The sequence below is a fragment of the Ranitomeya imitator genome, chromosome 1 (assembly GCF_032444005.1).
Source record: "Ranitomeya imitator isolate aRanImi1 chromosome 1, aRanImi1.pri, whole genome shotgun sequence".
NCBI lineage: Eukaryota > Metazoa > Chordata > Amphibia > Anura > Dendrobatidae > Ranitomeya > Ranitomeya imitator.
The window spans coordinates 1,029,261,938-1,029,270,318 of NC_091282.1; positions in this window are offsets into that span (position 1 = coordinate 1,029,261,938).

The following is an 8,381-nucleotide window of genomic DNA, read 5'->3' on the forward strand; positions in this document are numbered from 1 at the left end:
GTGTGCAAGTTTCATACATGGCTGACCACTCTTCTACTTTAATAGGTATCCAATTCATTCTTTAGAGTAGGAATTGATTTGGCAACATAAATTTGGGTGCCATCCATGGGTCACACTAATCCAAATATCAGACATATTATAATGTGACCACTCAATATGTAAGTGAATGTTTAGTTTGTAAAACTTAAAGGGGTTCTCCAAGAATGTAATAAAATGTCCCCTGTCCTAGTCATGTGCTAGCACAGGCTGCAGTCTGTAGGAATACTGCCCCCGACACCTGTGTCTCAATTGACGGGCGCTGTATCAAACACACACCTCCATAAACCAAAGAAGTGTGTGGCAGGAGAAGAAAGAAATCTACTCGCTAACTGGGCACAAAGGATTTTTATCTCCAGCCTCTGTGCTCAGACAGTCAGAGGAGAAGATTTATTTCTACACCTCCCACACTTCTCAGCTCATGGAAGTACAAGTGTGCTTATAAGGCTACGTTCACATTAGCGTTGCGCGCCGCTGCGTCGGCGACGCAACGCACGACGCACAAAAAAACGCGCGCAAACGCACGCAAAAACGCTGCGTTTTGCGACGCGTGCGTCGTTTTTTGACGAAAATCGGACGCACGAAAAATGCAACTTGTTGCATTTTCTTGCGTCCGACGCTAGCGTCGGAAACGACGCATGTGTCGGAAAACGCAACAAAAAAAACGCACGCGTCCCCCATGTTAAACATAGGGGCGCGTCGCCGCTGCGTCGCCGACGCAACAGCGACGCACATTAGCGGAACGCTAATGTGAACGTAGCCTAAGACAGCTTCTGGCAGTTAAGACACAGGTCACAGAAGCTGTGTTTCTTCAGATTGCAGCCCATTTTGACATGTGACTTTGACAGGCTGCAGTTTAAATTATGTGATGACGACCATTTTATTACATTCTTGGAGAATCTCTTTGTGACTGGTCTTGTATTTTTATACAGCTATACTTGGATACTAAATATACAAGTCATTTGAACAGGCTCCGCTTACAATGACACAGGTTATGTCACATGCTGATTGTGGAGAGAAAATAACCACAATGAGTGCATTTGTTTTATTTTGTTTGTTTTTATTGTAGTGCAGTGTTTTCCTTTTCATAATTTCACATTGCTATGAATTCACAGGCAGTCTCACAGTGCTATACCCACCCTTCCCGCCTGTCTTACTATTGCCAGCTCTGCACAGATAATATATTTTGTGATTTTCCTTATACGTAAGAGAAGGCTACACGTAGTTGGCACTAATATACAGAGAAGTTCGGGCAGTCACGTATCCTGAGACGGAAGGCGTTATTATGGTACACTTTGGGGGCACCAGAATTGAGCTCTTTAACTGGGGTAGAACGGCCATGCCTGGATGCAACTACAAAAAAAGTCTTGCCTGTTGCTTTTCACACCTATGTACACAAGAATATTCACATCCAGCGAATCAATGGAAGATTTACATAAGGAAACTCATTCCACCAGAAACATGCCAATCACATCTCCTGCCGTATTATCCCACTGCCAACACAAGTGACTGTCGCATGCAAACAGAAGGACAAAATATGTCAATAGGACCATGTTGTGCAAGTTATACTAGATTTATTGGCTGCAGTTGTCAAAAGTCGTTTGCAAGTACAGAACAACCTGTGCAGGTAACGTGAGAGATATAGGGTGGCCATACTCGTAGACTTATACCAGCGAAATCCATCGACAGTGGGGGGGAAAAGTATTGGCATGTTTAATTTTGAACCTTGACATACACGTGAGAGAGCCACCTAAACACGAGTGCTCAGACGAATGTGTTTTCAATGGGTAGTGGAGAAAGCCGCTGCCAGATATCTGATGGCAGCAGCTTGTCTTCTCTGAAAACATTCCCTTGACCTCATCTGTTGGGGAAGAATTGGGAGGCCGCCAAACATCACAGATGGTCAGTCCGCCAAAAAGGCGGGTTCTAGCCGTCCTTCATTTAATGTGCACGGTGGCTATAACATGCTTGATCCTTTGTTCCCACAGGAGATGAGCTGCCGCCAGATGAGCTTGGCAGCGGTTTATTTCCTTCCTCCCATTGAAATAAAACATGTAAGCTTATCTGTACCATGCATGCTTGGTAGGAACGCCTGTCAGCTACTGAGGAGGATCGTTCACTACACAGCCACTGACCACTGGGATAAAACTACAATGTGTTATTACAGATTTTGTTTTGAAACTTTTTCTGCAAAGTTCTCCAAGCTGGAAACAATGACAAACTTGAGTGATCCAGGTGAGGACGGGATCTGGAGTTGTGGTTGGCCGGCCGCATGGTCAGCTAGGCTACAGACATGGTAGGTTTGGTCTCATCTGGGGAGTGGGCTGATAAGTGGGGAAAAAAGGCAGAAGGTAAATGGGGGATCAGAAATGGGAAAAGGACCACGTGGCCGATTAGGTGTTCAATCAGCACGTGGACAACAAGCACGTCTGAATAAGTCCTAATGGTCAGATTGTCCAATGAATGCCACACCACTATTGCTAGGTGTGGACGTGGCTATGGAACAGCCCACCAGTGGTTCTTCCACCAGTGAAATCGTTGCTTCAGAAACTATCCTGCATTCTGTAAAGAAAAAAAAAAAGATCTCTCTCTTGGTTTCCTAGTTCTCGATCCATAAAATATAACAAATATTGGTTAAGTTCATATATGGAACGAATATCTTCATAAAATAAAGCTGAAATCATAAAAATATATTTTAAAAAGATTTTAATTGATATAATAAAGATGATATAACTGTTTGGAACCAATTACACAAGCTAACCTGATTTCCAGCATTTATAGTGAGTATCTGTCAAATGATGAATTAATGAGATACGTCGAGTTTTTTTCAAATGTTTATGAATAGAAATGTATTATTGTTATTGACACTAATTAGGAGTGAGCAGAAGTCTCATGCAACAGAATGGCAGGGCGACTTCATGATTTCTTACCAATGACATCTTCATGTAAAGGGACCATTAACTGTATAAAAGTACAATCAGCGAGTAGGAGAGCAGATAAGAGTTCTGTAGCACCACCTGCTGGCCTTGCCAGGGTATGCACACATGGGTTCTCTATAAAATGTGGAATTGAGTTCTACCTGGTGACTTAAACACAACATTTATGTGTTTAAGCCTGATACCAATAGATATTTGGGTATTGTGTATACAGTATATATATATTAAAAAAAGGTAGGAGATTATTCTCTAGCGATTTTATTCATGCTTCATTTTCTCCTCCAGAGATGGCCCCTTAATGCTTAATGTGCGACACAGAATTATAGTTTATTAATTCATTGATATAAAAATGTGTGTAAACCATTAAAATAAGTCTGGACATAGGGAAAAACAGGGACACCTACAGTCATGGCCAAAAGTATTGACACCCCTGCAATTCTGTCATATAATACTCAGTTTCTTCCTGAAAATGATTGCAAACACAAATTATTTGGTATTATTATCTTCATTTAATTTGTCTTAGATGAAAAAACACAAAAGAGAATGAAGCAAAAAGCAAAACATTGATCATTTCACACAAAACTCCAAAAATGGTCCAGACAAAAGTATTGGCACCCTCAGCCTAATACTTGGTTGCACAACCTTTAGCCAAAATAACTGCGACCAACCACTTCCGGTAACCATCAATGAGTTTCTTACAATGCTCTGCTGGAATTTTAGACCATTCTTCTTTGGCAAACTGCTCCAGGTCCCTGATATTTGAAGGGTGCCTTCTCCAAACTGCCATTTTTAGATCTCTCCACAGGTGTTCTATGGGATTCAGGTCTGGACTCATTGCTGGCCACCTTAGAAGTCTCCAGTGCTTTCTCTCAAACCATTTTCTAGTGCTTTTTGAAGTGTGTTTTGGGTCATTGTCCTGCTGGAAGACCCATGACCTCTGAGGGAGACCCAGCTTTCTCACACTGGACCCTACATTATGCTGCAAAATTTGTTGGTATTCTTCAGACTTCATAATGCCATGCATACGGTTAAGCAGTCCAGTGCCAGAGGCAGCAAAGTAACCCCAAAACATCAGGGAACTTCCGCCATGTTTGACTGTAGGGACCGTGTTCTTTTCTTTGAATGCCTCTTTTTTTCTCCTGTAAACTCTATGTTGATGCCTTTGCCCAAAAAGCTCTACTTTGTCTCATCTGACCAGAGAACATTCTTCCAAAACATTTTAGGCTTTTTCAGGTAAGTTTTGGCAAACTCCAGCCTGGCTTTTTTATGTCTCGGGGTAAGAAGTGGGGTCTTCCTGGGTCTCCTACCATACAGTCCCTTTTCATTCAGATGCCGACGGATAGTACGGGTTGACACTGTTGTACCCTCGGTCTGCGGGGCAGCTTGAACTTGTTTGGATGTTAGTTGAGGTTCTTTATCCAACATCCGCACAATCTTGCGTTGAAATCTCTTGTCAATTTTTCTTTTTCGTCCACATCTAGTGAGGTTAGCCACAGTGCCATGGGCTTTAAACTTCTTGATGACACTGCACACGGTAGACACAGGAACATTCAGGTCTTTGGAGATGGACTTGTAGCCTTGAGATTGCTCATGCTTCCTCACAATTTGGTTTCTCAAGTCCTCAGACAGTTCTTTGGTCTTCTTTCTTTTCTCCATGCTCAATGTGGTACACACAAGGACACAGGACAGAGGTTGAGTCAACTTTAATCCATGTCAACTGGCTGCAAGTGTGATTTAGTTATTGCCAACACCTGTTAGGTGCCACAGGTAAGTTACAGGTGCTGTTAATTACACAAATTAGAGAAGCATCACATGATTTTTCGAACAGTGCCAATACTTTTGTCCACCCCCTTTTTTATGTTTGGTGTGGAATTATATCCAATTTGGCTTTAGAACAATTCTTTTCGTGTTTTTTCATTAAAGACAAATTAAATGAAGATAATAATAACAAAGAATTTGTGCTTGCAATCATTTTCAGGAAGAAAATGAGTATTATCTGACAGAATTGCAGGGGTGTCAATACTTTTGGCCGTGACTGTAGGATAAGAACAAAATGAATGGGACAAACCCATACAGAGAAATTCTCATGTATATGTCACACAGCATCAGGATGGATTCACATATACTTTTATTTTTACATAAAAAAAAATGTTTTATTTTTACATAAAAAAAAAATAATTACATAAAAAAAAAAAAAATCAATTTTGATCAGTGTTTTGTATGTTTTTGATCCTTGTGTTTTCACTATCAGTGCTGCATCTCTATATTATTCCGAAGCTTCTCCTACCCAATAGACATTGAAAAGCCGACCCCAAACGTCTGCTTTGGTGTCCTTTTTTTTTTTATGGACCCACTGAACAGCTGATTTTGATTTGCAAATCGGATCAAAATCGGACATGTTCATTTTTATTTGTGGAACGATGGTCCGTAAAAACATAAATAAAAGGGCTGGCGAAGATGCCTGTATTCTACAAAGGGTTCATGTTCTATCCTAAAAAAAAAAAAAGATTGTGACACAGACTTGTAAATGCGGACAAAGAGTAGATAACTAAACATAATTTTTACATTGCAAATTCCCCAAGGAACTGAAAAAAAATGACCGCAAACATAGATATGCCTGATGTCTATATGCCACAATGCATCAGCGGAGCCCTCCCCACCCACCAGAATGAATAATCTGGGGGAAGCACTTATTCCAGCATACACCTCTGCGTGTGGGATTGTCTCCTCGCATATATTACTCATATCTTATGTGTCCTTCATTTTCTCCCGTCTACACTCCTTTATAATCATTTATATCTGTTTTTTGCAAGTGAATTACTATATGTATATAAATAAAGTTGGGTAGTGATTTGTTTTGGACCATATCTTAATTATACAGCTCTTAAATTATTGCCGTTCCAAGTCTATGTGCACACGTATAATGGTCCACTGCAGATTTTTCCGCAGCGGATTTGATAAATCTGCGGTGCAAAAACGCCTTTTTGCTGCAGATTTATTGCGGATTTCACTGCGGTTTTACAACTGCGGTTTTCTATAGGAGCAGCTGTAAAACCGCTGTGGAATCCGCAGAAAGAAGTAACATGCTGCGGAATGTAAACCACTGCGTTTCTGCGCGTTTTTTCCGCAACATGGGCACAGCGTTTTTTGTTTCCCATAGGTTTACATTGTAATGTAAACTAATGGCAAACTGCTGCGGACCCGCAGCTGCAGAAACGCAGCGTTTTCCGCATCGTGTGCACATACCCTAAACAAGCTAGTGGTCACTGAACTTCCTTAAAGGGAACCTGTTATGTGAACAATGCTTTTAACCCCTTCATGACCCAGCCTATTTTGACCTTAAAGACCTTGCCGTTTTTTGCAATTCTGACCAGTGTCCCTTTATGAGGTAATAACTCAGGAACGCTTCAATGGATCCTAGCGGTTCTGAGATTGTTTTTTCGTGACATATTGGGCTTCATGTTAGTGGTAAATTTAGGTCAATAAATTCTGTGTTTATTTGTGATAAAAATGGAAATTTGGCGAAAATTTTGAAAATTTCGCAATTTTCACATTTTGAATTTTTATTCTGTTAAACCAGAGAGGTATGTGACACAAAATAGTTAATAAATAACATTTCCCACACGTCTACTTTACATCAGCACAATTTTGGAAACAAAATTTTTTTTTGCTAGGAAGTTATAAGGGTTAAAATTTGACCAGCGATTTCTCATTTTTACAACGAAATTTACAAAACCATTTTTTTTAGGGACCACCTCACATTTGAAGTCAGTTTGAGGGGTCTATATGGCTGAAAATACCCAAAAGTGACACCATTCTAAAAACTGCACCCCTCAAGGTGCACAAAACCACATTCCAGAAGTTTATTAACCCTTTAGGTGCTTCACAGCAGCAGAAGCAACATGGAAGGAAAAAATGAACATTTAACTTTTTAGTCACAAAAATGATTTTTCAGCAACAATTTTTGTATTTTCCCAATGGTAAAAGGAGAAACTGAACAACGAAAGTTGTTGTCCAATTTGTCCTGAGTACGCTGATACCTCATATGTGGGGGTAAACCACTGTTTGGGCGCACGGCAGGGCTTGGAAGGGAAGGAGCGCCATTTGACTTTTTGAATGAAAAATTGGCTGCACTCTTTAGCGGACACCATGTCAAGTTTGGAGAGCCCCCGTGTGCCTAAAAATTGGAGCTCCCCCACAAGTGACCCCATTTTGGAAACTAGACGCCCCAAGGAACTTATCTAGATGCATAGTGAGCCCTTTAAACCCCCAGGTGCTTCACAAATTGATCCGTAAAAATGAAAAAGTACTATTTTTTCACAAAAAAAATTCTTTTAGCCTCAATTTTTTCATTTTCACATGGACAACAGGATAAAATGGATCCTAAAATTTGTTTGGCAATTTCTCCTGAGCACACTGATACCTCACATGTGGGGGTAAACCACTGTTTGGGCACATGGTAAGGCTCGGAAGGGAAGGAGCGCCATTTGACTTTTTGAATGAAAAATTATCTCCATCGTTAGCGGACACCATGTCGCGTTTGGAGAGACCCTGTGTGCTTAAACATTGGAGCTCCCCCACAAGTGACCCCATTTTGGAAACTGGACCCCCCAAGGAACTTATCTAGATGCCTAGTGAGCACTTTAAACCCTCAGGTGCTTCACAAATTGATCCGTAAAAATGAAAAAGTACTTTTTTTTCACACAAAAATTATTTTCGCCTCAATTTTTTCATTTTCACATGGGCAATAGGATAAAATGGATCCTATAATTTGTTGAGCAATTTCTCCCGAGTACGCCGATACCTCATATGTGGGGGTAAACCACTGTTTGGGCACACGGCAGGGCTCAGAAGGGAAGGCACGCCATTTGGCTTTTTAAATGGAAAATTAGCTCCAATCATTAGCGGACACCATGTCGCGTTTGGAGAGCCCCTGTGTGCCTAAACATTAGAGATCCCCCACAAATGACCCCATTTTGGAAGCTAGACCCCCAAAGGAACTAATCTAGATGTGTGGTGAGCACTTTGAACCCTCAAGTGCTTCACAGAAGTTTATAACGCAGAGCCATGAAAATAAAATAAAAAATTCTTTTCTCAAAAATGATTTTTTAGCCCGCAATTTTTTATTTTCCCAAGGGTAACAGGAGAAATTTGACCCCAAAAGTTGTTGTCCAGTTTCTCCTGAGTACGCTGATACCCAATATGTGGGGGTAAACCACTGTTTAGGCACATGCTGGGGCTCGGAAGTGAAGTAGTGACGTTTTGAAATGCAGACTTTGATGGAATGCTCTGCGGGCATCACGTTGCGTTTGCAGAGCCCCTGATGTGGCTAAACAGTAGAAACCCCCCACAAGTGACCCCATTTTGGAAACTAGACCCCGAAAGGAACTTATCTAGATGTGAGGTGAG